General features: G+C 51.2%; 1 long non-coding RNA gene across 2 annotated transcripts; it reads left to right on the top strand.

Moving 5' to 3' along the window:
* Nucleotides 1–6,237: 6,237 nt before the first annotated feature.
* Nucleotides 6,238–8,951, top strand: LOC104860446. Of its 2 annotated transcripts, none has more exons than XR_779694.2 (4): nucleotides 6,238–6,265; nucleotides 7,951–8,142; nucleotides 8,341–8,518; nucleotides 8,632–8,951. It is a non-coding gene; the product is annotated as an uncharacterized LOC104860446 (long non-coding RNA). The 2 variants fall into 2 exon arrangements; XR_779695.2 differs by having other exon boundaries at nucleotides 8,618–8,951.
* The last annotated feature ends 14,266 nt before the right edge of the window (nucleotides 8,952–23,217 follow it).

Here is a 23,217-nt window from a genome sequence, read left to right as displayed (position 1 = left end):
CAGCACCCTGAACAGGAGCCAGCCAAATATGCAAAGAGGGGCCCTGCACATCTCTAGGGTTCCTCTCGGTGAAGCTCTTTCTTTTCTGGCCTCTCCTAAGGGCTCCTCTCAACTCCAGAGCCTGGAATTCCAAGCTCCTTCTCCCCATGCAGTCACCAGAAAAACCCTCTCAGGCAGTGAGCTGCAGTCATAGGACTCCCCTGTTTGTTCACCTCCCTCCGCAGGATCTAGTCTTTATCATCCGAGATCTAGGCTCTTAAAAGATGCTGTTTCTTCTCTCTTCTTTTCTTCTTTCTCCTTCCTTCCCTCTCCTCCTCCCTTCCTTGCTTTCTTTCTAGTTTGATGGGGTGGAAGGACAAATTTATTCCCTATTTGTCTGTCTCAGGCATGAGACATAATGTCCAAGTCATAATATCCTAAAGCCTTAGAATCTAAAGAAGTTTTATAATCTTAGGATCATTGAATCACACCATCCTAGACCCTCAGGTGCTTTAGACCACAGCAATTCAGATTGTTAGCTTGTTCGAGGGAATGAATTGTGCCAGGCACTGTGCTCGGTGTCTTGCAGAGTCCTTTTGTCTCCATGACAACCCTGTGAAGTAGGAACTATCACTTTGCCTGATTTTCCAGAGGAAGAAAGCAAGGTTCAGTGAGGGTAAGTCCTCTGCTGAACGCCAGACCCATCCCAGGCAGCAGAGCCAGGACTCCACCCAGGTCTCTCTGCCCCCAAAGCCCATACTCTCAGCTTCACTGCTACTCTGCATACCTCCAGGAATGTTACCTCTACAGGGTTGCCCATCTATATAATCTTGGCCACATCTTTTTCCCAAGATGCCTACCCTTTGGTCCCAAATACGCCTTGGGAGACCCCACCAGAGAAGCCTTCACCCAGGACCCCTGTGGGGAGAGGAAGCAGCCACCAAGGCGGGCCAGTGACTGCACTGGAGAGGAGCGAGGGGTCAGAAAGCCCCAGCTGCAACCCCACCTGGTGAGGGAGGGGACCAACCCACCACACCAGGGCCAGGCCGCTGGAAGACAGAAGAGAACAAAGCCCGAGACATGGGGCGGAGGGGGCGAGGAATAAATGTACAGTTCGGAAATGTGATTCCCCCACCGCCAGAGTTATGGGGCCTAATGAGATTGGAATCGTAAGTGCTCTGCCTGTAATTTCCTGGCTCTCCTCCCTGAAAACTTATTCTGCGGAATGTGCCTGTGCCATCCATCCTCCCAGATGGCTTCCTAAGTGAAGCTGTTTGTTAAGTGGGAGAAGAAAGGGAGGAAGGGGAGGAGCAGATGGGACCAGGGCAGCCCCGCCCTCACCGGCCCTGGGAAAGAGGGAGCAGAAGCAGCAAGTGCAGAGAGGGACAGACGGAGGCCCTGTGGCTGCAAAGGACACAGCTTCCCGCGACACGATGCTCAGGCACAGCTTGTTCCAGTGACCAGGGTCCCCGGGACGGTCACCACCAAAGTCGCTGCCCCGCCCATGTACCCAGCACTGAGAAAGCGCCTTGGGCTGCTTGGTCCGATGCGTCCTCCAGCATCTCTGTGCAGCAGGCATTGTGACCGTCCTCTGTCCCCAGACCCGAAGCCCACGGTCACAGGCACTTCACCGAGTCACACAGCAGGTGAGAGGCTGACTCTAGATCTGACCCTGAGTCAGACTGTCAGCTGGGAGGGGCCTCGGAGATCAGTCCACCAGAGCACTCAGTGCCCCGAGCCTGAGTTTCTCTCTTTGTACAGTGAGCTGTTGGTGCGGCACAGTCACACCCACGCTGACTGCATCAGCATCTCCTGGACAAACCTCTGTCTGTGCCAGGGCACTGTGGCTCTCAGACACAAGTCAGCCTGTTAGCTGAGGACTGGAGCCCTCACCCGCTCTGGTGCACAGCCAAGGTCAGTGACTGCTGGGGAGGGGAGAGATGGGTTCCCACCGCACACCCGCAGTGCCCAGAGAGAGGGCCTGTGGCCCATGCCAGCTCCTTCTTCCGCCTCCTACAGCAGCGCAGCCACCATGTACCCCTCCCCGAAGCTGTGCTGAGGGACCTGATTGATCACTGCTGTCTCTGGCCACAGACGGCACTTTCACAACATGCACCATCGCCCAGGCTGGGTGTCCACAGCTACGGCTCAGGAAGGAGGAAGTGTAGGTGCAGGGTGGGGGCTCAGGATGGGTGTCACAGCCAAAGACCAAACTGCCTTCTGTTCGTGGCCCTTCCTCAATCCTGGTGTGATGTTCTCCCATTTTTTTCCCGCTTAGCAAATGACACTGTCAAACACCACACACACACACACACACACACACACACACACACACACACTCCTGTTGCCTTTTCTCTCTGAAGGATGAGGTGGGTCTGTCAGCCTCCTAAGTGAACACAGATGAGGGGAACAGGAAGGAGTGGCTGTGCGGTTCCAGGTAGAGATCCAGGTGCCCTGCACTTATAAGGGGATGGGCCTTGCCCTGCAGCTTCCTCCCCCAAAAGCCCAGGGTACCCCTCAGGCCTCCTGAGTGCAGTGTCCTGGCTCTGCCTCCCAGAGCCTGAGCACATGGGGCTACAGGCAGCCCAGACCCTGCGCCTAGCCAAGGATGACCAGCAGAGGGAAGATATGTCCTCTTGTGAGCCCACGAGGACTCCAACTAGATGCCTAAGGACAGCATCCTGCCCTGTGAGCCTGCTGGTCACTCAGCAGGTGGCACCTGCCAGCCCATTCTTCTGCTCCCTGTCATGCTGCAACCTCCCTAGGCCAGGATGGTGCCAACAGGCAGCAGTCAGAGCCCAGAAGTATTCTATAGAAGCCCTCCTGTCCATGAGAAGCCAAGGAGGGCACAGAGGCCACAGAGGGAAGGTGGCTTCCGTCAGAGCTCCTTCCCTGCTGACGCTATTCCAGGCTCTGCCTCTGGTACTGGCTGTGGATTTGGGGAAAACCGACAGCCCTGCGGGCCTCTGGTAACACGGCTGCGATGACCACTATGACATTGATGATAATCTGTCTCCTGGGTGCTGGATGCTGGGCCAGTCCCACACTCTATGTCCTGGAATCCTCAAGAGCCTCAGAACGAAGGTCCTACTTTAACTGAGGAGTGTGGAAAGTGACAGAAAAGAGCTGTCACTTGCCTGTCCCCTGTTTGGGACCTCTTAGTTCTAGTACTGCCTGAAACTGCCAGATTTTCTGGCAGATACCACTACATGGATAAAATATAAAATCTCCCTGTGTTCAGAGGATGGCACTGAAATGGAGACTGTCCTTTTTTATCTGCAAAGGCAAGCGTGTCACAGACAGCAGAGTACTGTGTGCTCCACAAGAGCCTTGTCAGAGGCGCCTCTCGGGGAACTAATGTGGCCCTGATGTGCACTGGCTCAGCCAGCATGGGGATGACTACAACAGTTGAGGGACAGGAAAATCCGTGGTTCCACAGTCTGATAGGAGGAGAGGGGTGGGGAGGACAAGAGTCCTTGGAGATCTTCCTAAGACATAGCAACCGGATTCAGATGTTGCTCCGGACTCAAATTTATCCGGTAAGATCTGCTTGCAGAATTTTTTAGAACTGCTGGAAATAGTAATATATTTGTTTCTTGGGAAGCTGAAATATTAAGAGGGTGAATCTGGGCCTCCAGTGGCCTCCAGCAAGAGAAGCAGAGAGGCTATGGCCTGTCAACATGAGTTAAAGAGCCCAGATTCATCCAATCCCAGAACCACCCTCTTTGTTATTGAATTAGGTTCCTGTTCCTGTACCTGAAAGAGTGACTGCTATCTTAGAAATACTGTGGGACAACAGTAGACAAAGGATAGGAGAGGTCGAGCCATTGCCCAATGGACCCAAGGAGGAATGAGCACCAAGGTTTGAACCCACGTCTGTCCGTTTCCACGTTAAGTGTGATGGGAAGTAACAGTGCTCGCACCTGGTCCACGGGGCCCCTCCAGGTGGAGATCATCACGTGAAGACTCAGTAGCCCAGGCCACTTTAAAGTCACTGCTCTATGATCTCCAAATAAGGCCTCTTCCACGATCCCAGTGCAGGGAAAGAGGGGTTGGTGAGTCTCACACTGGCAAGGGAAAGCTCAGGAACAAAGTGACACAGTCTCCTTGGCTTGCAACCCACCGGCATGAAATAATCTCGTGAGCCCTAAGTAACTTTGAACAAGAAAGGATGTGTAAACCTCATGCATCCAGGAGAGGAGACTCTCTTACAGGCAAGTGCTAGATGTTGCTATCACGTGTCCACTGTGTCTGAGCCTTGATATGGACAAATCCACTCCTCAAATGCTCTTCTTCTTCTTCCTCTTCCTCCTCCTCCTCCTCCTCTCCCTATAGCAGCACCTATGTAGTGAGCATATGCAGCTGTAGCTGAACACTTTACGCATACATCCTTGTATTTATTTACTCTCTCGAGGCAGCCCTATGAAGCAGCCATTGTTATTCCAATTTTGCACAATGAGAAACTGAGGCATAGAGGGCAAAAATGCTAGAGCTCACACAGTTACCAAGTACCAGGGCCAAGGTTCGCCTTCAGCCTCTCTGGCCCCAGAGACTGGGCCCTTAACCACCTCAACACACAGAGCTTGCTGAAGTACAGTGAAGAAGCAGAGTGAGTGACTGTGAAGGATGGAGAGCTCAAGCAAAGGATGTAGGCTGGGCAGGCCATGGCCAACTTGTTTATAGAAGAGCGCTTGGTCTCAGTCTTCAACCAGTATGTGTGGAGCACCCACTGGGTGCCAGGTAGGGGTCAAGGTCCTGGATGGGCAGAGACCCAGGCGCACTGCAGACAAGGGCCGGGCTGGGACCAGCACTTCTAACTCCCTTCCTGGAGCTACTCCAGCCCAGGCTGCTTCTTGTCCTTCTCAAGTGGCTCTCTGGAAGCCCTAGACCTTGATTTTATCACCCGTTTGCTGGGAAATAGGAGCCATAAGCCAGGGCTCCACGTACCAATGACATAATTAACTATCTGTTTGAGTCAAATTAGTTGAAAAGCAAGTAAAACGGTAATAATGCTTAATGCCAGTGACCATGTGGTAGAACACACACTCATGCTCTGCAGCTATGGGAATGCCAGTCAGGTGAGTTTTTCAGGAATGCGATAAAGTAAAAGAGATCACAGGGATTAAAAATATTTATGTACTTTGACGCAGTTTTTCTTTCTACTTTTAGAAATCTGTCCTGAGCAAGGGACCAGGGGGTTCAGGCAAGATAATGCCCAAGATATGCATCACAGTGGCTGTCTGCGCCCTCCTTGATAACCATTAAAGTCATCCTTCTCGAAGCTAGACATGTCCCCTGACCCAGCCATGCAGGGCAGCTGACTCTGTGGAGACCCCACTGAGCTCCAGGCCCTTGGCTTCAGAGCAGAGACTGATAAGGAGCAGGTGACTTTCTCCACGTCCCCTCCCTGCTATGTCACTGCAAGTCAGCTGTGTTGCTCTCCCAAGGGCCACAGTCCTGTCAGCCTGTAGCTTTTCAGCTGGGTGCTCTCTGTACATCCTGAAACCTGAGCACAGAAAGGGAGTTATCGGCCCAGGCACCATACCACCAGCCCCTTTGGTCTCCCTGCCCAGGCTCTTATCTCAAGCGTCTGTTGGCCTTCACCCTGTCTCCCTACGGTGGGAGCCCCCATCTCCTACAGAGGCCCCACAAGGACACTGTGCCACCCACTGCCTTCTTCACCGCTCACACTCTGACCTATCTGCTCTCTGACCACACTTTGAAATGGCCTCTGCAGGAACAGCCTACCCCTTGCCCCTCCAGCCACCCACATATGCCTTTGTTCAGTGTCCTCCGGGAGACCTTCCCAGACTCTCTTTCCCTGATCTCAGAGCCCTCAGTAGTCCCATGGCCAGGGCCTGGGTCACCTAGATCCATGTGATCTCCTTTGTTGTATGCAGGTAAGGAGAGGCAGCACGGGGGGTTGGGGGCCAGAAAGAATTGGCTTCAATTATACCTTGTGTCCAGATGACCCCCCAAAGCTTCATTTAATCAGAGGTGGGCTTTTTCAGAAGTCGCTGAATCTATAGTGTGTGATTGAGTCACAGTGCAATGCTAGGATTAAGGGTTAGGGTGACCACTAACTCAGTCCACTAATTGGTTTGGCACCATCCTAATCCCAGTGGCCTGGATACAATACAAGGGGCAGAAAGACTCTTGTCTTGTCCCTCGCTGGCTTGATTTGCTATCTTCTGACTGCCATGAACTGTTTCTCCTCTGCAGTGTCCCTCTGCCGTGCCACCCTGCCTTGAAGCCAGCCAACTATAGACTGAAACCTCTACAAACTGTGAGCTAAATCAACTTTTCCTCATTTAACTCGTGGGTGCTGGATATTTTGTCTCAGCAATGAGAAAAGTAACTTAGGCATGTTCAAATCCCACATCCACTACTCACCAGCTGGGCGAACTTAAACAAATCATTTCACCTCTCTGAGCCTTGAGTCTCTCACATGTGAAATACGCATGACCATGAGAGTCCCTTGTGCTCCAGGCAGCTGAAATGAGCGGACAGATGCAAAGCACTGCGCACAGTAGAGGCCTGGTGACCAATGATGATCACATTGCTCTTGAGTAGTGATGCTTATGCATCTAACTCCCTCCCATCCTGAGAGCTCTAAGGGCAGGGCCTGATTCAACACAGCATCCCAATGCCTGGTATCAAGAAAGATGCGCCCATCCAGGCACTGCTCTGGGTGCTGGAAATGCAGCAACAAGCAAAACACAAACAGACTACCTCATGCCCTTGAGGTCCTGCACAACTCGGGACCAAACTTGGAATTGATCTGCCTGGAGACACCCAAGAATTGAGAATGACAGAACAGTGAGGACAGCCACCCCCAGCCCTGACCATGCCGAGCCCTCCTGCAGCTGCAGTGGGCACTTTCTCGCAGGCATGGTGGAGAAAGCTGCTAAAATCAAAAGTGGGAAGAGGCCTCTCCTCACACGGATGGGAGCACATGCCCTTCTCTTATGTGATCCCCCAAAACACCCAGGGGAGAAGGCATCATCCCCTTTACAGATGGGGAAACTGAGGCATGGGACAGGTATAGGAAACTCCTAGCAGCCAGAGGAAGAGCCAGAATTCAGACTCAGGTCCATCAGCCCCAATCCCTGGCCCCAAAGGGCCCCTGGGGTGATCACACAAAACCTCAGCAGGACCAGGCCCATTTCTCCTTATAGAGCCCCCCAGAACACCCACAGCCAGACACAGGACCCAAGCAGGCTGAGTACAAGGCCCCTCATCACTGCCATCTCCCTCAGCCTCCCCAACCAGCCTCCCTCACAGCCTGCAGCCCAAGGTCCTGCTGCTGACTCAGCCAGACCCCGCCCTTGTGTTCAGTTCTGTCTCATTCTATGACCTTCATCTACTTGGCTTTATCCAATGTGATGCTCACAACGGGCTGTCACACCTAGGGCCTCTGTGTGCCACCTTAGGTGCTGGGGTCTTCAGGAACCAGTCCCTCTGCTGGTCAAAAGGCCGTGAGAACCTTTCTGGGGCTGAGAGTCAGTCACTGTCCTCTTTCCGCCTCCGGTCCCCACCCCACCTGCACTGTGTGAAGGTGGCTGTTTGTGGGTTCAAGAATGCAAATTTATTCTGAATTTCCAGTGTCACACGCTCACCTCATCTGCATGTTCCAATTTCCAGAACAAATATTAGGAGACAAATCTTTGGAGATGTTCTGCGTGTACACAAGCTAATTCCTCTGGCAGGACCACCCTCAGAAGCACATCTCACACTGGTGCTCTAGGTGGGGCTGGTGACAGTGACAGGCAGCAGACAGCCCAGCAGAGGAGCCTCTGTAGTACGGGAAGGGCACCTGGGGTGCCTGCAGGGAAGTCCTACGCAGTCTTGGCAGGGAGGTGCAGCCCCTCTGTGTCAGACTCTAATGTCAGTCAGGGCAGATCTCAGTCTTATGACTCTTGAAGAAATGACTTCTCCTCCTCAGTACAACTCATGATTACTCCTCTGCAGGCCATCAGATGGCCCTGCAGACTGGAGGACAGCACCAGGGTTGAGCACATGATGAGCCTCAACCCAGAAACTCCGCCGCACTGCCTGCTGGGAGCCAGGCTCTGTGTACAGCGCTTTGCACAGGTCTATGTCCTCACCTGGGCCATCGTCTCCCACTTCACAGACAAAGGAGCTGGTAGGCAGAGAGGTTAGGTAAGTAACTCACCCTGCATCACCAGTACCTGAGGCAGATTTGCAATCATGCAGTGGCTCCAAAAATCTGTGAATTTGAGCATTGCATTTGAATCTTTCCATCAGCCCTCTGAGTGCCTCCTCTAGGGGAATATCAGGTGATGGTCCCTTCTGGTACCGGCTCCCTCATCTGGCCCTCGCTCTCTTTTGTCCCCGAAGCTCTGCTGACAACCAGACCACAAGGAAATGCAGTTGATGCCCATGCTGTTCCTGCTACCTGTAACACCCTTCCCACTGCCTCGTCCCTCTAGCAGACTCCTATTCGTGCTTCAAGACCCAGGAAGGCTGCACGTTCATGGACAACAATCAGATATCTGCCCAGTATATCAGGCAGTGGGTGGGTAGAGAAGGGAGGAGGATCTTCCCATCCTCAGGACTGCCTGCCCTCTCTGCTCACTCCTAACCCTGTGATGTTGGCGTTATCGCCTCATTTTAGGACCCTTTCTCCAGACAGGAGAAGTTTTCTGAGGCCACAGAATCCGAAAGAAAGAAGCAGTCTGGGAACTTCAAACTCAACAGTCCTGGAATTCTGACCCAGGCAGCCAAGATCACCCTGAGGGGTTAACACAAGAGCCACTGGAGGCTGAGTGTCCCTCCCCATCCTCACGGCCCCTCTTCCAGCAGCTGTGTGGTGGTAGAAACACTCCTCTTGCGGCAGACCCCATGCAGCCATTGCATCCACCGTCGTGGTGATTAAATCCAATTTCAATGTAAAAGCAACACTTGAGATACAAAGGTGACACATGGTGATCAACTCAACCCAACAGGTGACGCACAGATCTGTGTCACCGCCATAACCCATCAGTCATCATTTGAATTCTCCCCTGACTTGGAGACTCACTCACAGCTGCCCAGCTCTGCCCAGTGAGCAAAGTATTACAATTTTATGACAGGTGAATTGAGCTGGCCAGAGTGAGGATGAATTTGACCCAAAGCTTGGAGGCCCCCAGAGGTGAAACTGGATGGGCGAGGGTATGGACCCCTTTCTCCCCCACCAGCTGCAGATCTGACCAGACACCTGTCACAGCCCCATCCACCTAGATAGCCTTAGCCCAGCACTCAAGGCCCTTATCCTGCCTCCCTGTCCACCCCCACCTCCACCTCCACACATGCGCCTGTGTCAGGCCACAGTGACCCAGCAGGGCCGGGCCTGGATGCACCCAGAGCAATGCCCGGCCTATTTGCAGGGGCCTCCATCTGAGACAAATGGTTGGAGTCATTTCCTGCCTTGGAAATGGCTGGAGTCGTTTCCATGCCCTGTCTGCCATGCGTGGGTGGGTAGAATCCGTGGAGTTTGTCTCATGGTTCTAATGATGTCCATCTCCAGAGCCAGGTGCCTCTGAGACCACAGAGACACCGTCCTGTCTCCACAGGCACCCTTCAGAGACACGGGCTGTCCTGGGGAGCCAGGGCACCTCTTTGACCCTAAAACGTCTACTCTCCCTTCTCTGTCCCCCACATAATCTGTCCCTGCCCACGTCCCCTTGGACTGTATATCACTTGCCAAATCCATAGCACCAGGGGAGGGTAAGATCTGGATTCCTCAGGCCAAGGCACAAAGGTGACGTTAAAATGGCTCTGGCATGGAAGCTGGGCCTGAGTGCCACCCTCTACCACAGCCTTGGATGTGCCCTTCTCTCTCTCTCTCTGAGCCTCAGATATTCCTGGTGAGTGACGGGTATCAACCTAATGTCTCAGTGTTCAAATTCCATGAATTTCTTGAGGCACGTGATGGGCAAGTATAATGCTGCTGTTATTGATACAAACATACTAATTGGGATGATGATGACGATGATGATGGTGGTGGTGGTGATGGAGAGCAGGAGGACAGAGGGAAGAGGATAATGGTGACACCAGGTAACCATGGGGCACACACTGGAAGCCCCTCACACACACACACATTCCTCTCTCACTGCACACATAAACTTGTGCAAGAAAAGTTTTCCTACTCTCATCCTTCCTATGAGCAAACTGAGGCACGGAAATGTCAGGTGACCTGGAAAAGTTCACACAGTCGCAACCATGAAAGGGGCTCCAGCGAGCGGCCCTAACCCAGCTCTTCCCAGCCTGGCGGTGTCTCAGCACACTCAGAAACAAAGCTGCGAGCCGCCCTCCTCCCTACGCGCTGCTGGGCAGAGTGCAGCTCATCATCAGCATCGCCGAAATGACCTTCCGGTCCACAGTGTGGCTGCAGCCTGCTGGGGGCCATCCTTCTCTTGGCCTCCAAGGCCTTCAGTGTCATGTATAAGATTTATCACACCCATTCTCCTGTGTGAGATTTATCACATTCAGTTAAGGACCCAAACTGTGGGCCTAGACGGGAAGCTGCCAATGGCGGGGCCTCCTAAAACCTCCTGGAAACAGCATTTCTGTGGTGGGGTGGCCAGGACTGCAATAGAATCGGTGCCTGGGTGGGTGCCCTGGAAGCCAAAGGAAGGCTGCCTTGGGGGCCTGGTTCGCTGTTGCTGAGAAGAGAAGAGGGTGAAAACCCCACCTCCAGGCTGAGGCCAGGGAGTCAGACGCCAGCCCTGTCTCCCAGCTCAATGCCATGGAGACAGGACAGGAAGCGGCTCTCCCCATGCCAGAGCCAACTTGTTGCCCGGCGTCCCATGGCCCCAGAATGGCGGAGGGTGGTGGGTTCTGATTGCTCCTTGTTCTCTCTGCCTGAGCCTCCTCTACCAGTGCTGTCTGCTCTCAAGACAGCGCCCAGCACAGCAGGCAGCTTAGTAAGTACACACACTTTATTAATGACAATTGCCTTGTTACATATAATAATAATGTTTCCTGCACTTATTTCTTCCACCTAACTAAAATTCTATATCTCTTCACCAACATTGCCCTATCCTGCAATATATATAATTACAAGGACAGCCAAAAACAAACAAATCCTTCTATGAAAACAAAGTTAATAACAGTAAAAAAGGGATCCTTCTTTCAAAAATGCTCTCCTGTCCTCTCAGAGGACAGCTCCAGATTTATGATCTCCAGCTCCCACTTCCCTATGTGATCAAAATGCCACCTTCAGCTTTAGTGAAAACAAGAGTTCAACTTCCTCCCTTTCCTGGAGGCTCCCCCAGGTCCCCCAGCTCAGGGCTCAGTCCCTCCCACTGGCACTGACTCAAACCTCTGGACCCCCAGTGATTGTTCTTGTCCTTCGTCCCCACATCTGATCAGCCCCTTCTGAAGTTCTCCTTCCAAAATCACCCCTGGGGGCCCTGTCCCTTTATCTCTCACCCATTGCCTGGCCTGACCCTCTCAGCTGGTCTGCCCTTTGCCACAACTGCCCCTCCACTGACAGCTTTACCCTGCCTGGTCCCCGTCTTTCTCCCAGGTGGTTAGACCACATCACACCTCTGCTTAAAACTCACCCACCACCTACAACTAACCATATAAACTTAAGCTCCCTCCCTCCAGCCCACCCTGCTGCAATGGCGTCCTGCCCACCTCTGTCCCTTGCTGGTGATAGGAGCTCCCTCTCCCTCTGCTCGAGGGCCCATCACCTTCTCAGTGCTAATGCCACAGGTGTCATTCCAGTGCCATCCCTCCCCGGGCACCACATTCAGGTAACTCTCCCCTCTCAAAACTGGAGACCTTGGGGGACCCTCTGAATCCTCCCCGCCCTCCCCCTTGTGCCCCAAGAGCTGCACCAAGAGGCTCCTTGCCTTCTGCCTCCCAGGTGGACTTGGTCACCAGGGAGCCCCGGCAGGTGAGGGAAGGAGGAGAGGGAAGTTGAGGCATTGTCCCCTGGGTCCTGCTCTGAGAGGACCTAGACCTAGCTCTGTCAGCTGGGTTTCAGCAGGTGGTCAGGTGGCTCCTCTCCACACAGAACCTTTCCCAACAACCTCTCCAGCCTACTCTTCCTCTAAATCCCAGTAACTCTCCTCTGCTGGCCCATGCAAGCATAGGGATGACCAAGGAACCCCTCCACTGCTGGGTGCCAGGAGCCCACAGCACCACCTCTGGGGGCTCCCCGCGCCCGCCCACACCTGCACACACAGTCCCCTTTCCAGCCAGTCCCACACAGTCTTCCTGCTGGGTCCTCTCAGAGACACGGCCTGCCCTTCCCACCGAGTCCCAGCACTCGGTTCCTCACCTGCCAAACTTCTCATCCTCCCAGATTGTTGTTTGTTACCATGTCCCCCCACCAGTTTCTAAGCTCCCTCAGAGACGGGGCAATTTATAACAGATGATCTCATATGCCAGGGGAGTAGAGCAGACACCCATTCTGGGAAAGTTCACCCTTCAAGTCATGCTGACTTTTAAATGCCCGAACATGGTATTTCCCAAAGTGGGATCGAGCCACAATCATCTGAGAGGCGTTAACGGCTGGCAACACAGGCAGACAGACGACGGCAGCCCGATTTTCTGGGTTGCACTGAATGCCTGTGACAATTTCACCCCAGGCTGCCTTGACATCAGGTTCTGCTGTGTCCTTGGGCCTGATCTCTGGGACCCAGCTCACCTCTGTCCCCACTCGCCTGCTCCCCCATGCAGCCATGCCCACCCCTTAGGTACTGCAGCATGGGATTCTGGTGCAGCCGTCCTAGACCTGGGATCTCCATGGACCAAGCAGAATTCAGAGAGCACCAGCCATGGGTGAGATCAAACCAGATCTCTCTTCTATCAGTGACTCAGCTGGGCCAGATTGCACCCACACCCTGTCAGTTCCCTCAACTACCCCACTTTTCCTCCTACCTGGAACCCCTTTCCCAGGGCTCTCCGTAGCCCACCCTGCACTGGTGATGAGGTTTGCAGATTAAATAGGCACCGCCTACGGATGACCGTCTCTCTCTGGTAGGTGAGAAAGGAGGAGAAGATGTCAGCTGGGCTCTGACCCGGGATTCCTGTGATCTCACACTTGTCTCTGCTGGCCTACTGCTGGGTGTTTCAGTCCCCACGTGGCCACAGTCTGCCTGACCAGGGAAGACGAAGCCCGAGACAATGCCAGCGTGCCCTTGCTCTGATCCACAGGTTTCAGGGTTCACCAGGCCATGGGGAGGAATGAGGCCCCCACATGACAGAGCATGAGAGACAGGGGTCAGTGAGGAGGGCCAGTACCTGGTAATGGACGAGGGATGGGGGTGGGGAGCCAGAAGCTCCTGCCCTCGCAGGTATCATGGCAGGTGACGCCCAGTAAGCAGGCTAGGCAAAGCCTGTAGCCTGTGTGGGAAGGGACGGCTGAGTCCCCCAACATCCCCCCAAGGAGTCAGTGTCACCACCATTGCCATTTCCGGGAGAGGAGAACAAGTTTTGGGGAGCCTGTGTCACCTGTCCAAAGCCAGCAGCTTGTGAGTGACTATAAAAACTGTCACTCCAATTACCCTGAGGACAAACGGATGTCTGGAGGACCCTCACTGTCCTCCGTGGATCAAATGACCAAGGTCAAGGACTCAGCACCCCTGAGTGTCAGGATTTAGGAAGAAGCCATTGACATCGCATCTGTCACCTGGAACACCTGTGTCACCTGGCCCACATGGTGAGGTCTGATGTTTCGGGACTAGAGGCAGGGACAGGGGAGAACTGCCAGTTCCATTACCCTCCCTGACCAGGCGAGTAGCTGGGAGCTCCATTTCTTTCCTCTTTTCTCACCTCCTTTCTGTCTTGGCTGGCTGTTCTTGCTCAGCTACAGGGAGCAGAGCATAGGTTTCAGCTGCTTTTCCCTGCATGGGCCAGCAAAAGCACTGAGTTCCAGATCGTGCATGGAAAAAGCACAGAAAGGCTAAGAAACTGGGGGAGTAGAAGTGGCCACAGATTTGAAGAAAAGAGGGATCATTCAAACCCAGGAGGGCCAGGGGCCAGGACTGGCCCTGGATACCAAAGCAGAACCCAACACCCCATATTCAGGGGTGTAGGCTGGGTTGAGGCTGATTCCCACCCCTTGCTGTCCACCTCACCCTCCAGGGAGGCAGAGAGAATCTGACCAAGGTCAGATGGACAGATGGCTATGGACAGTGAGGCCGCCTCCAGCATCAGTCCCTCCGCCAGCCCCTGCCATGAACGCCCATTGGTCCCCCAGTGGAAAGACAAGACACTGTGGGACAGGTGTGATGGGACAGAAGCTCAGAGCCCCTCCCCAGTTTTCTTTGCTTTTCTTTCTTCCTGCCTGACCATATGCTTCCCTGCCTAGAGCCTCCCAGGTGGCAGGAACAGGAGGCCTGAGAGGCTTCAGGAATGAGGGGGTCGCCTGGGCAGAGGGGCTGTGAAGCTGCTCAGAAAGCTTTCCCTAAGGAAAAAGAATTTTGATCGTCATCCTGCCACTGAACCCCACATTCTGACAGTGAAGAAAGAGGTGGGAGGGGGGAAGAAAAGAGGAGTAAGAAGAGGAGGACAAAGAGGAGGAGGAATTCTCTGGCTTGCGCCTGTGTTGGGAGTTTATCAACAGCTTTGTCTGCAAAAGTCAACTCTGGTCCCCACAAGTCCCTCTGAACCCTGACAGACAGAATCCTCAGGAAGAAACAGAGGCCCAGGGTGCCAGATGACCTGCTCAAGGTCTCTAGCTTAATAAGGAGCAAGCAGAGACTTGGACAGAGTCCTCCTGAACCCCCTTGAAGGTGAGCAAGGGACCTGGGAGGAGGCTGGTTCTGGAGAAGGAGCAAACATCACAAAGATCTTCATAGCCACTTCCTGCCCCAACAGACGCACCGGCTCCCCACGGGCTGTGTTTGCTGGGGTACAACATCAAGCACCTGCAATTTAAAGGAGGAGCGATGTATTTGGGCTCACGGGTTACACAGGTACAGTACAGGGTTGGCTGACAGCAAGGCAGAAACCACATGGCAGAAAGGCACAGCAGGAGAAAAGCTGTTCATCTCATGTTGGCCAAGAAGCAGAGTAAGAAAGGAGAGGCCGGGGCGGAAGATTTCTCCTCTCAAGTCCTGCCTCCAGTGGCCCGCCTCCAGCCAGGACCCGTCTCCTAACCGCAGTTAGGTCCAGACACATCCATGTGCTTATCCACAGATGAATACAGCACACCAAGGATCCAGTCACCTTCTCAAAGCCCCTCCTCTGAGCCCCTGTGGCCTTTGGGAAACAGTCAAGATCTAAACTGCAACAGGGCCAGAGAAAAGAGAAAAAATGGTGTCAGATCTTCATGGTGAAAGTGGGGTAGGGGAAAGCGGGTATCTGGATTCTCTGTGCACCCACATCCCCTAAGTAACCGGTGCTTGGCAGGAGGGTGGGGAGGACTTGAGCAGATCCTTATAAGGGTCCCGCCAAGGGCCCTGGGCACAGCACCAGGCAGAGAGGGCGAAGCAGGGAGCAGGCGGCCAGTGGCCACTGTGGCAGCAGAGTCAAGTTCGCTCACTGGTCCCAAACAGGACTCAGAGTCCAGCCTGTGTCACCTCAGAACATATTGGATGATGACAATTGCCATTTCCATCAACATCCAGCTGTTTACAGCGAGGACTTCAAATAACCTTCTGCTGCCAATAAATATGCATCCGGACATCCCAGCTGTGGCCAGTTCTTGGCTCAGAGAGGCTGAGGAAAGGGTGCAGCTGGCCTCCGGCCTTCAGTGGGGTGGCAAGGGACAGAAAAGGGACTCCCTCCCCAGGGTCTAGCTCCTGCACTCTGGCTTCTGCAGAGACTGGGACTAATAGCACCCCTGCCTGAGGCCCCTCTGCTGGAACCAGCCTGCCTGCACTCAGAGATGCTTAGAAGGGAGAAAGATCCCAAAGAGCTGGTTAAGCTGAGGCCCTGGAGCCACAGTGAGCTGTGAGCAGTGTTGGGGGTTGTCTCAGGGGACCTGGAGAGGCAGCTAAAGACCAGAAAGCACAGAGAGAGAGAAGCAAGGCCAAGCAGGCAGCAATGATTTTCAACAATGGCACCCTCTGGAACCAAGACAGAGCCCAGAACAGGGTAGGGAGTAGGGCCCCCGGTCAGATCCCCAGATTCCAGTTCTGCACCTACCCCCCACTAGCTCTATGGCCTGGAGAGAGTCATTTAACCTCTGTGTCTCAGTCCCCTTTCAAATAACAGGGGAATAAAAGTGATAGTATCTATCCATAGGTCTTATTAAATAAGATCAAAGGAGTGAAGTGCTAAAACAGTCCCTGGCCAAGGCTGGTCATTCGATGAAGGCTTCCTTAGGCACAAAGCGGGGGACTCCACACTTGCCCCTCCCTCCACCTGTTGCCTGTGTGTTCCTCAAAGGGAAGCGGTCTCTTATGCTGCATAAGAGCGCTCCTGCTGAGGGCCCTAGAGTTGGTGGCGATCTGTAAATATGGAGCCTGACCCAGGCCACCCCGGCACACAGGAGGCTGGCGGTGGGCTCCCAGCACCTCTGGCTGTCACACGGTGCTTGTGGGCTCATTCGGGGCTTTCCCACAAAACTAAGGTTGACAACCTCAGCTTGGTCACATGGTCATTTGTGACACCCTTTTTCATGAGTAAAAATTCCACGGGGCGTGTGTTCTGGCCTCACAAGCTTGGGTCAGGTCCTCTCTCAGGGCTCACACAGGCAGTCAGGATGTGAAGCCAGGACTCTGAGGTTTCAAAGCTCAGTGGTAGGTGCTCAGAACCGGACGAGGCCTCTCGGTGCTTCTGAGGGACACCTCTCCTTGCATCTGCCATTTGCAGCTCTGCACTGAGGAGGGAGGAGGGAGGCGCTCGGTGTCGCTCATCAACATGGCACTGACAAAACCCTGTCTGCTGTGAGTGTGCGGTGGTCCCTTCACGCCTGGCATGAGAGACGCTCGTGCCCTGCTTCAGAAAGTGACAGTAATAATGAGACATGTTCAAACTGAGGGGGAGTATTTGGAGGAGAATTCATGGCAGCGTGTCTCATACTGTAATATTTTTTTATTCTGAATGTAAACATTCACTATATTTGTTGATCATACCTTGTATAACTCAACTTCTTTAGAGCTTCCCAAATACTGGGCCTTAGACTGGATCATTTACAGGTACTGTTGCTAGCTCTCCAGACAACCTTTGTTGGAGATGATAATTCATTTCAACAGCTTTATTTGGTGTATAATTTATATCCACTGTGACTATTTAATGTGAAAATTACGTAACTGTGGCCCATGTGTACGTCCACGAAACTGTGACTGCATCTAAGTGACAAATATGTCATCTCCAAAAATTTCCTCATGTTCCTTAGCAACCTCTCCCATATTCCCTGTTCCCACGCCACTCACTAATCTGCTGTTGATACAAATTAGTTTTTATTTTATGTGAACAGAATTTCAGTATATCTGAGATTCTTTTATTCTTTTTCTTTTTTTTTTTTTTTTTTTTTTTTTTTTTTGGTACCAGGGATCAAACTCAGGACCTTGCCCTTGTGAGGCAGGTGCAGTGCCACTGAGCTAAATCCCCGGCCCCTAGATTCATTCTTGATACAACACACCTCACTAGTCCATTCCTTTTGGTTGATGAGTAGTATCGAATTGTGGACTATATCACAATTATTTTTATTCATTCATCTGTTGATGGACATGTGCCCTGTGTCTAGTTTGGAGCTCTTACAAATAAATCCGCAATGAACATTCCTGTCCAATTCTTTGTACAGGCATAAATATTCTCATTTGTCTTGGTAAATTCCTAGGTGTAGGAATGCCACACCATTTAAAAGGTCTACTTTTAACTTGTTAAAAAACTGACAAACTGTTCTCCAAAGTGATTGTATCATTTTACACCCTCACCAAGAGTGCAAGAGAACACAATTTCCTGTGCATTCTTGGCCAGCCATGTACATTCGATCTTATCATTTTAAACATCCTGATAGGTATATACCACAAAAAGAAAATTCTCTCTTCTAGCTATTTTGAAATATACAGCAAATTGTTGCTAATCGCTTCTCGACCTTTTGGCTAAGATCAAGTGTAATAAATTGTTGTACAGTTGGTCTTTTTTCTATAGAACACTAGAACTTACTGATATTCTGTGCTCTACCTCTATGAGATTATCCTGTTTACATCCTTTTTGGCTTCTACCTATGAATGAGAACAAGAAGTATTTTCTTTTTCGTACCTGGCTTACCTCACTTAATAGGCGTCAGCCTCATTCATGTTATTCCAATGGATAAGACTACATTTTTTTTCTTTTTTTCCAATGTGATTGATAAATATCCCATCATGCAAATGTATTACATTTTGTGTTCCCACTCACCCACTGGTGGACGCAGGTTGATTTCTCCTCAGCTATTGTGAACAGGGCTATCCGTATTTCACTGGGTACAGTTTTCAACCTTCAACTTTGTCCCCCTGATTTATCTGTCTCTCTTGATGCCGGTACCACAGGGTCTTTATTACTGTGACACTGTGAATCAAAATCATGTTCTGTTAGCCCTTCAAATCGATACTTCTTTTACTAAGTTACTGTGACCTTGGGGGGTTTGTGGCATTTAGGCACTAATTTAGAATCTGCTTGTCAATTTCTACCAAAAAAAAAAAAAAATTAAAAGGCCAAGTAGGATTTTGATGGGGGACTTTTGGTAAAAACAGACTCCATATTTAATTTTGACCCATAACAGCTTTCAGATCCTTATCTCCCTTTTGCTTTGTCCCGTATCTGGGCAACCTGTGAAGAAAGCCCACTACCTGCTTTGTCCCTCAGTATCTGCATAAATCCCAAATCTCTCAGGCCCAGCCTCTGTACCAGCACCACCACCCCCAGCTGCTCCCTTTCACTGCAGTAAAAATCCAGAGCCATCATCACCACCCTCACTTTCACTTCACACCAAAACAAACCCAGCCTTTAATCCTTGGGAAATTCTTTCTTGCTATTTACCAGAGAAGTGATAAACTTTATTCACACCCTTTTGTGCCCGTGGTATCTGTCTCAGCATCTACAAGGCTCTGGGTGATGTGCAGTCCAGCACCCAGCATGTGAAGCTAGGTGCCTAAATAAAGCAGATGACTGGGGGAGATTTGACATCTTAACAACACGGAGTCTTCAGGCCCAACGAGAGAGAAGCGCTATACAGTAAGACAGGCCCTTGCCTTGCCTCCATTTTTGTTTCCCACAGAATGTTTTGTTTTGGAAATGGAAGTTTGTGCTGCTGGGCTCCTGCCCAATGTATCAAAGCGGTTTGTGACTGTGTGAATTATGTGGCCCTTCAGGGATGTTCTGTTAAGCTCTGCCCCCTAACAAGAAGGTTCTGCTAAGCTCCGCCCCCTCTCAGGAATATTCTGTAACTCCACCTCCTGCTTCAGTGAGCATGCTTAGAAGGCATGTGTTTCAGGAGTGTTCTGTAACTCTACCTCTCTGCTTCAGGAATGTTCTGTAATTCCACCCCCCCTTCAATGAGCATGCTCACACAGCATGTGTTTCAGGAATGTTCTGTAACTAACTCCGGACCCCTGCTTCATTGAGCATGCTCACCTACCCTGTAGATCCCTATATAAGGAGGCTCTCATTTCTAGTAGAGTGCTCAGACTCCACTGAGCCTGCCATGGCATGCCAGTATAATAAAGGTTTTTTTCTCCACGTCTTCAACTGGCTATTGGATTCTCATGCCTTCAGATTATGAGAGCTAGGTTCCAGAGCTGCCACACTGAGCTGTAAAGCTCAGATGCCTCAGATCTATAGCACTTGGCTGCAACACTGAGTTGTAAAATTCAGTCTTGCCTCTGAGCTGTGGTACTTATGACACTGAGGCGTAACACTTGGCTATAACAATGAGCTGCTCTGCTCAGTGACAACATCAGGAATGTGATTTTTTTCTCTACTTAGTTGGGTCTTCTTCAGTTTCTGCTAGCAACATATTGTAGTGTTAAGGGCACAAGTCTTTCCCATCTCTTGTTAGATTTGTTTCTAAATGTTTCATGTTTCTATACTATTGAAAATTGGGTTTTGATTTCAATTTATAATTGTTTAGTGCTAATATATATAAATACATTTAATGTTGGTATGATGTTTGTGTATCTTGCAAACTTGTTAAACTCACAAGTTATTATAGCTTTTTTTTTTTTTGGCAAATCCCATTATATTTTCTTACTAGACTATCATTCTGTTTACAAGCACAGTTTTACCTCTATTCCAGTCTGGGTGCCTTTTCTTTATTTTTCTTACCCCACTGGATTGGTTAGAATCTCCAGTATAATATTGAATAAAGGTTGTAAGAGAAATATTTGTGTTCTCTTCCTGATCTTAGAGGGAAGCATTAAATTCACCATTAAATGCAATATTAGTTATAGGTTAATTGCAAATGCCATTCATCAGGTAAGAAAATATTTTTTCTATCTTACTTTGCTAAAAGTTTCTATCAGAAATGGGTGTTGGATATTATCAAATGTACTTCTGAATCTGTTAAAATGAATATATAGGATTTTCTGTTAATAGGGTGATTGCATTAAAAAATGATTAATTTTCAAATGTTAAACCAACCACATATTCTTGGTTTCAACCTACTTGGTCATGATGATAATATATCAGTGGCTCAGCAGCCCCAAGAGAAGCAGCGGCCTCTTACCTTATTATTGTATCAATAATCCACTTGCTCACTCTGAGGCCTACCAGGTCACTGAGCTGAGCCACTGAGTCTGAGGGCAGGCTGTTGGTGGCCATCCTGAGGGGAGGCTGTGAGAACAAAGCCAATACTGGCACATAAAGCAAAAAGAAATGGAGAAAGAGAATGTGTGTGTGTGTGTGTGTGTGTGTGTGTGTGTGTGTGTTAAGTTCTGGACTGTCCCCAAGGGCCATATGTTAAAGGCTTGGTCCTCAGCTTGGTGCTTTTGGGAAGCAAAGGAGCCTTTAAAAGATGGGATCATGGGGCGATTTCAGGGCTTTGAAGGAGATGGTGAGACACTGGTCTCCTCTCTCTTTTCAAGGATCTCCTCTGCTGTATGCTTCTGCCATCATGCACTCTACCACCACAGGCCCAAAGCAATGAGGCTAATTGACCATGGACTGAAACCTCCAGACTGTGAGCCTAGACTTTTCCTCTTTGTAAGTTGATTACCTCAACTTGTATGATACAGTAACCACAAGCTAACACCATGCCCTGATCACACTGACTATGAGCCCCACATAGACTGAAACCCTCACCTCTTTTGTTCCCTGATTCGTGCTCTATGTCAAAAACACTGCCTGCACAGAACAGTGCCTGAGCCCCTGGATCAACACAAGCCTGCTAGCATCTCCCCAGATCTCCCACACCCACAAGCCAATACATTTCCCCTTGTGATTCAGCCAGTTTGGATTGTGTTTCTAGCACCTGGCGTTCAAAGGCCCTAATGCTGCTGTCAGCCACCAGTAGGGGAATCACAATATTTGGCTTAACATACAGTAGCTAAGTAAGCAGTTGTGAAAAGTGAAATAAATGAACTCCAAAATCTCTCCCTCCCTGGCCCTTGCATTCTCTCCCCTTGGAGGAGGACAGCTGGGCTCAGGAAAGTGGTGGCCTTTCTATGCAAAACAGCACCCCAGGCGATCTATCAGACACAGACTCAGGTCTGTCAGGTTGGTCTGGACATGACTCACCTGGGCCAGAGGACCCTGCAGTGAAGGGCAATCACATTAGCTTTGCACGGGACCCCAGCATTTTACAAGACACCAACAGTGAGCCCGGCAGGGGAGTTCAGGCTTTGAGATTATTCAGCCTGCACTGAAAGCCCCTCTAAAATCTGCTACTGACCAGCTTGCTATTACTGCAAGCTTCATGTAGCAGAAGAAATAGAGAATGCAGAATGACCCATAAGTTAGAAGAGTAGGATCCGAGACTCTGACTCCCAGGCCAGTGCTCCACTGCTTTAGGGAAGAAGCTGACAAGGCTGCATGGCATCTCGAAGAGAAGCAGAGATCCCAGGGTCCCCACAGTCCACATCGACCCAGCTGCCTGAACATATGTCACTGTGGCAGGTAGAGGATGCCCAGGAGGACAAAACACTGTGCACAGAACACTGAGGGCAAAGGGATCCAGGCACACAGTGGCCAGAACCTTGTCCCCTCTTCTATTCATACCGGCTACTGTGCATTGACAAGAGCACTAACATCTGCTTGTTCACCTACTGACCCAAGAAATACAGAAAAGGATCTGATGCACCCCTGCCCTGGAGGGCCTACCTCATCATCCCAGGAAGTAGGCTGACCCCGAAACAAAGAAGAAACAGCAGGGCAGTCACACCCACCCACCCTGTTGTTACTGTCTTCTGTTCTCATTTAACTTGGAGAAAAGGGAGTCCCAGAGACATCAAGTGATCTGTCCAAGGTCACACAATTCAGAATGGCAGAGCAGGCTCATACCCAAGCCTCTGCCACTAAGGTCCTTGCTCCTTCCTCTACCCTGCCCTCAGAGCATGGGGGAGCAGTTAGGAAAGGAAGGGGCCAGCACAGGTTAGAGCACCGGAACAAGGACCCTGCAATGGGTCCTGAAGGACAAGCACTGGGGAGGACGTGCAGGAGGAAGGAGCAGCTGCAGGCCACTGAGCCTGGAATTCTCCAGCAGGAGGCAGTCCCGCCCCAAAACTCTCCCCAGACCCCAGAGCAGGTGGAGCAGTATCAAGGGGGAGGTAGTTTGCAGGGAGGAGGTGGTGGGCAGGAAGGAGCAGAACTCCTAGGAGTGTCCTGGTTTCTTTGGTTTGGGCCAGGTGCCCCTGAATGGGAGCAAGAGTGTTGATGTCCCTGTGCATCTTCTGTGAGGGGACCAGTCTCACACGTGGCTGTGATGAGGCCATTAGACCACACTCCACCCGCAAATCAGCCCCACCAGCCACCCCCATGATTTTTCAAAGTGTCCCAACGGCCTGAGAACAGCAAAGCCTACATTTTCCCCTGTAATTTCCCTTGCAGATTCCCATATAAGCAGCATCTCTCAAAGGATAGAATCTCCCTTCATGCCCACAGTCGGAGAAATTAGTACTTTTCTCTTATCTGTTCTGCCTCTGAAACCCCTTTGCTTATACTGAGGCTACAGAAGCAAAACAGCCTCATGTGAGCCCCTCAAGCTCAGCTGCCGAGTGTTCCTGGTGTACAGTGTGGTCCTGGGCCAGGGAAGCAGAGACTATTTTGGAAGCCAGATGCCCTGCGGGTGTGGCCACATCCATCTCTGCACAGCTCAGCTTTTCTGCTGAGTCAGCGATTCTTGTACACGCC

This window comes from Fukomys damarensis, unplaced genomic scaffold, assembly GCF_012274545.1.
Source record: "Fukomys damarensis isolate Sample0158 unplaced genomic scaffold, DMR_v1.0_HiC HiC_scaffold_23, whole genome shotgun sequence".
In the NCBI taxonomy this organism is placed as follows: Eukaryota; Metazoa; Chordata; class Mammalia; order Rodentia; family Bathyergidae; genus Fukomys; species Fukomys damarensis.
The sequence above is the reverse complement of the archived record's forward strand: the minus strand, read 5'-3'. Positions and strand labels throughout refer to the sequence as shown.